Below are 6,000 nucleotides of genomic sequence, written 5' to 3'. Positions count from 1 at the left end.
CCCGGCTGACTTCTCCAGAGAAAGAAGCATCCTGGCAGGCAGTTGCTTCCAGAAAAGTCCAGTCTCATCCATGCTGAACGACAGCCAGGGTGTGCAGCCGCCCTCCCAGATCACTCTCCGCAGCAGGGCGGGCTACCTGCGCACAACTGCCACAGTCGTGCCCACAGCCTCGCCACCCACTCCACGTTCTCCATCACCAGACTGCAGCTGCGTGTCAATCTGGTGGCCGCCTGCAGGTTGGCCGCCCAGACACTCACTCAGATCTTCTCCTTGCTGTCAAGAATGGTAGCCACAGTGGAGGTGGACAGTCCCAGCACCTCCCTGATTCTACTAAGCTTCTCTCTGGCTTCAAAGCACTGCCAACACCTCAAGCTGCACCTGAGGGTTGACAGCCTTGCAGTCCCACTTGGTGCCTTGGCACAGGGTTGCACTGCATGGCCTCTCTAGAGCGATCTTCCGGCCAGTGGAGCGATCTTCTGGTGGTCTGAAGACCACCTCGACCAGTGGAGGAGGCTCCATCTGCATCACCCTCTCCAGACACAGCTAAAGAATATGCATGTTCCCACCCCGGGCCTGCCAATTTCAATGCCACTGCTGCCCTGGCTCTGACCTGCTATAAAACAGGGAAAAGACATTGACTGGTGGGAAATGAGACAGGCTTGGATGAAACCTGTTAAAGACCATTGATAAATCCCCCTCATTTGGCCACAGAACTCACGTCCCACTGGATGAATTCCGGCCACAGTGGACTAAATGAACTTCAGCCTCAGTAATGCAGCAAGCCTCTGAAAACCTACTCCCACTTTACAACAATGCCTCCCAATGGCCATACTGTTTGAAGTCACCTACTTCAACCCCCCTCCTGAGGGATCCAATGTAACACAATACACAAGCTGATGTCAGACCAAAGGCAGAAATAAAAAATTCACAGGTTGGGGGAGAAGTGCCTCAAAACATTGTGGCTGGGTACAGGAATTTATAACAATTGCTCCTAAAACTGAACTCTGAGTTTTCAGGCATCCAAGGAGGAAAACAAGAAGCTGTTCAGTTACAAGAAAACACATTTTCATGGCTCTGAGCTTGCAAGACCCTGAACAATGTAATTAAGGATATCAACTCAGTTTTTTCTTTGTGTTGTTTTGTCTGTTTTGTTAGAGGTAACAGCTGACCTTTGAACAACATGGAATTAGGGGACACCACCCCCCCAACCAAGCAGTTCAAGATCCACTTATAACTCTTGACTACTAATAACTTACTGATGACTGGAAGGCTTACTGATAACATAAGCAATCAATTAACACATATTTGTATGTTATATGTATTATACACTGTATTTTTACAATAAAGCTAGAAAAAAAAAATGTTATTAAAAGCACAAAGAAAATACATTACAGGGGTGCCTGGGTGGCTCGATCCTGGGAACAAGCCCCGCAATGGGTTCCCTACTCAGTGGAGAGCCTGCTTCTCCTCCTGCCCCTCACCCCACTCATTCTCTCTTGCTCTCGCTCTCACTCTCTCTCAAATAAATAATCTTTTAAAAGGAAAAAAAAAAAATCCAGGGTGCCTGGGTGGCTGTCAGTTAAGTTCTGCCTTCAGCTCAGGTGATGTTCCCAGGGTCCTGGGACGGAGTCCCACATCGGGATCCCCGCTCAGTGGGGAGTCTGCTTCTCTCTTTGCCTCTGACCCTGCTTAGGTGCTCTCTCTCTCTCTCTCTCACTCTCTCTCTCAAATAAATAAAATCTTCAAAAAAAAAATCCATATACAAGTGGACTCATAAAGTTCAAGCCATGCTATTTAAGGGTCAACCGTACATGGACATGGTGAAATAACCCAGACAGGCCACTGCAGAACCAGGGGAGGGTCCCAGAGGCAGCCAGGGAAACCTAATTCCCGCATATCCTTCCACAAGGCAGACCATGCACCCTGTTTTAGAAAAAGCATTTCTCAGAGCTTGTACTACTTTCTCATTGGAATTTCACAGTGAAGCATCCTGGCTATTCCCCCAAGAGTTCCCAACATGCCACTAACTCACAGAAAACATCTGCTGAGCCCACCTTGGGTAGATCTGGACAGGGAAACTGTAAGAGTTCCCATCCTTTGCAGTCTCTCAGGAAGCTCCAAGAATGACAGTCAAGGGGCAGAGAGGGCCAGGGTGTGGCCCACTCACCTGACAGGAGACCCTGGACACGCATGCTCCTTGCCTGATCTGCCCTCCTTCCCATGTACGCTCAGTCAACGTCTATAAGCAATTCCCTCTCTCCTCCTGGGGAAGTCCCGGCGTTACCCGCTGGGACCACAAACATTCAAGTACCCTGTGACATGGGGGGGAGTGGTAGACAAGATGTGGCATCTATGACTTTGGAGGACTCATAGCTCATCTGAGCTCCATCCGTGAAGGGTTTGGCTGGATCTGCCAGGTCTCCAGACCACTGGTCCTCAGGACGGGCCTCGGCCCATGCTGAGGGGAGAGGAGAAGGTTAGTGTCCTCAGCCCCACCTAAGGGCACAGGGGTCAGGCACCCAGGCCAATCAATCAGTCAGGCAGTTAGCATGTACCCCGGTGCTGGTCTGGGCTTCTGGGCTGGATGAGACAAGGGCCTGCCCTCCAAATCCCACAGAACACCCTGCCCTGACCCGCATGCAGCTCCCACTTTGGTCCACATACACACACATACCTCAGGAGTACACCTAGAGCCCCTGAAACCCAAGTCACTGAAATGCCAAGGAAAGGACCATGAGAACCTTCCTTTGGCTGCAGCAAGAAATTCAGTAAAGGTTTGACTCAGCAGGCCTGCGTTGTCCAAACCCTAAACGTTCCAAAAGTTTGGTGCTTGACCTGCTCCTAAGAGGTAACCTCTAAGCCCTTGGATATTCTGCATGTTAAAGGTATCTTTGTTTACCTCAGGACTTGGGCCAAAGCAGATAGTTCATGCTAAGAGTGTGACTTACAGTGGTGACCACGGGTCACACAGTACCCATTTGACCTCTGAGAGCAGTTGAGATTTGAGTAACTCAAAGTCAGTATGCTCCATGCTTATGTGACTGACCCTCAATAAAAACCCTGCCCACCAGAGCTCAGGTAAGCATCCCTGGTTGCTGCATTGTCACACAGCATTGCTGTGAGAATTAAGCAGTGTCCACATGACTATCCTGGCAAAGGACATGGAAGCTCACAGCCACTGTCTCCCAGACTATACACCTTTTCCCACCACTGATTTTAATATGTATCTTTTCACTGTAACCAACCATTATGAGTATAACGACCTTGCTGAAACCTGTGACTCCTTCCAGCAAATCATTAAGTCTAAGGGTGGTCTTGGGGATCCCCCCACACACATACACCCTCGAGGCCACTTGCTACTGAGGAAACTGTCCCCAAGTCTGGCTGGCTGTCAACCTGGTAGGGGATACATCCAGCCTCAACCCCCCTCCCCATCTCTGCCCTCAAGAGAACATCTGGCACTGGGAACTTGGTTAAGAGAAGAGTGAGCCCACCCTGCACAAGTGTACACTAGCTCAAGCTAGACCGGATAAAGGTAGGAGAGTTGCTCCTGAGGTTAGGGGGCATGGACATGCCACGTTTCAGTGACCTGAGAGAACCCCACCAGCACCCAAGCAGAAGTGCAAGCGGGAACTAGCAGAGGGTAAGTGCCCAGGAAGAGTCTGAGCAAGTGAAGGATGCCATCTGCCAGGCACCAGCAAGAGTGATGGCGGGGGGGGGGGGGGGCACAGAATGGAAGGGCAGATGGAAGCTAGGGTCAGCTGTACTACAGCCAGCCTGAGCCAGGCACAGGGATAGCAACAGCTGACTCCTACACTGGAAGGCCTTCTTTCCCCCATGGCAGACTCCTACAAGCCTGAGAGGCTCAGCTCAAACCTGATGTGGGAAACAAGGGCAGAAGAAAAATTATTAAATGTCCTTACCCACTCTAGGGACTCAACTGCCTCCACCTTAACACTTTGCTAAGGGCAAAGGGCAGTCATAGCCTGATGAGCCCCCTACCCTCAACCAGGACCCTATAAGTCTACTTTAACAATTCCTTTGGAAACTTTATCTCTAAACCCTCCAAGATATATGTTGACAATCATTCCCAAGCATATGGCCCACTGATACACATCTAAGGGTCTCACAAAAAAAGGTTTTATTACTGGTAATGAATCACCTTTTCCCCAAAAATAACTAGCCCCTCAAGGTCCTGGAACCCTTGCCTCCAAAATTCCTCAGAGACTTACGCCATCCCTGATCCCCTCCCAACTTGCAAGCATATAATGGACCACTCCTCACAACCCCTGGGCAGCAGCTCTTTCTGCCCATGGGTTCTATCCCCGTGCCTTAATAAACCACCATTTTGGGGCGCCTGGGTGGCTCAGGTCATGATCTCAGGGTCCTGAGATCGAGCCCCGCATTGGGCTCTCTGCTCAGCGGGGAGCCTGCTTCCCTTCCTCTCTCTCTGCCTGCCTCCCTGCCTGCTTGTGATCTCTGTCAAATGAAAAAAAAAAAGAAAAAAAAACTTAAAAATCTTTTTAAAAAATAAAAAATAAACCACCATTTTGCACCAAAGACATCTCAAGAATTATTTCTGGGTCATTGGCTCCGGACCTCACCCCACTGAACTTCACCTATATTCTAAGGCCTCACCAAACCAATTAGCCAAGATCAAAAAATGGCAGTGGGAAACAGGAAGTAATCCGCGGCAGTCCTCACACAACACGATCCGACTGTTAATATCTTAGAACAACCTCTGCGGAGCATGTGTGCGCGCGCACAGGGAGAAGCTACAGTTACAAATGTTCAGAAATGGGTCCTGAAACACAAGCTCCCAGTGGGCGGGATGTGGGACAATAACTGGAGGACGTCCGCTTTTTCCTCAAGAATCTCCACCTAAGGTCTGACCATCTTCGGCAACGGCTACTTGCTACCACGGCCTTCACGAACGAACAGGCTGTTTCCACCGCCAGCGCCTGTTCTCAGAAGGGGCGGTCGGGGCTCCCCAGGCCCGGGCAGCTCTGGTCCCCACACACACCCAACGGCCCACCACCGGGCTCCGCACCGCCTGGCGCCCCAAGGAGGTAATGGCTACAGCACAACACTCGGCACAACACGGGGGCAGCCGGAGGAGCTCGGGCCAGCGCCTCCCGCCGCGCGGGGTCAGCGTCTCCTCCCCAAGGCCGGAGCGCTCGTTCTGGGCGGAGGCACGCGGAGTGCCAGCAGAGAGGAGACACAAGCCGGGGCTTGGGCCATCCTGAGACTCCCCACAGGAAGGGAGCCCAACTCTGAAGGAGCAGCGCGGACGTGCCTCTGAAGGGGCACCGCGGGCAGGAAGCCCGGGAAACTCGGCTGGGGTGGGGGGGAGACAGCGGCGCCAGAACCACTTCCGGGTCGGGACCCGCCCGCGGGAGGCCTCCGAGCCGCCCTTCCTCAGGGCTAGAAATGGGCGACGCTCCTCGGCGCCAACGCCCCCGCCTCCCTCCGCCAGGCTGCACGCCCTGCCCCAAGGCGTTTTGGCGCTTCTGGCTGCCTTGCCCCCGACTCACCACCTCCCCGGAGCCACACGGGCGGCCGGCCGCGCAAGGACCGCGACCGACCACCCCGGCTGGGAACCGGGAGTGCCCAGTCCCGCCAATGACTGCTTCTGGCGCCTGTGCCCTTCCGCCCGCTGGCGACCCCCGCCCCCACTCGACGCCACACGAGCACGCGGAGGGGAGGGAACGGTATCCCTGTTGCTTCTGCGTGTCTATGGAAACGGTCCACGCCTGAGGTGAAAAGCGTCCAAGACCGTCTCTGGGGCGAGATTCTCTGGCCAATGTCCCCAGCGAGCCAGAGAACCAGCCTGTCGGGCTGAGACCCGGCATCTCCCAGGAGACGCCAGGCTGCCATGATCCACCACCAGGACCTCCCTGAAACGCTCAGGGGCCTGGGAACGGTTGCTGGTTGAAGGCAACCCTGGCTCTCGGGCCAGGCGCCTGGAGAAACAAGCCCTGGGGCCAGACCGCCCATCAC

The sequence above is a fragment of the Lontra canadensis genome, unplaced genomic scaffold (assembly GCF_010015895.1).
Source record: "Lontra canadensis isolate GAN:19392208 unplaced genomic scaffold, GSC_riverotter_1.0 scaffold191, whole genome shotgun sequence".
Lineage (NCBI taxonomy): Eukaryota > Metazoa > Chordata > Mammalia > Carnivora > Mustelidae > Lontra > Lontra canadensis.
Note: the sequence above shows the minus strand (reverse complement) of the source record.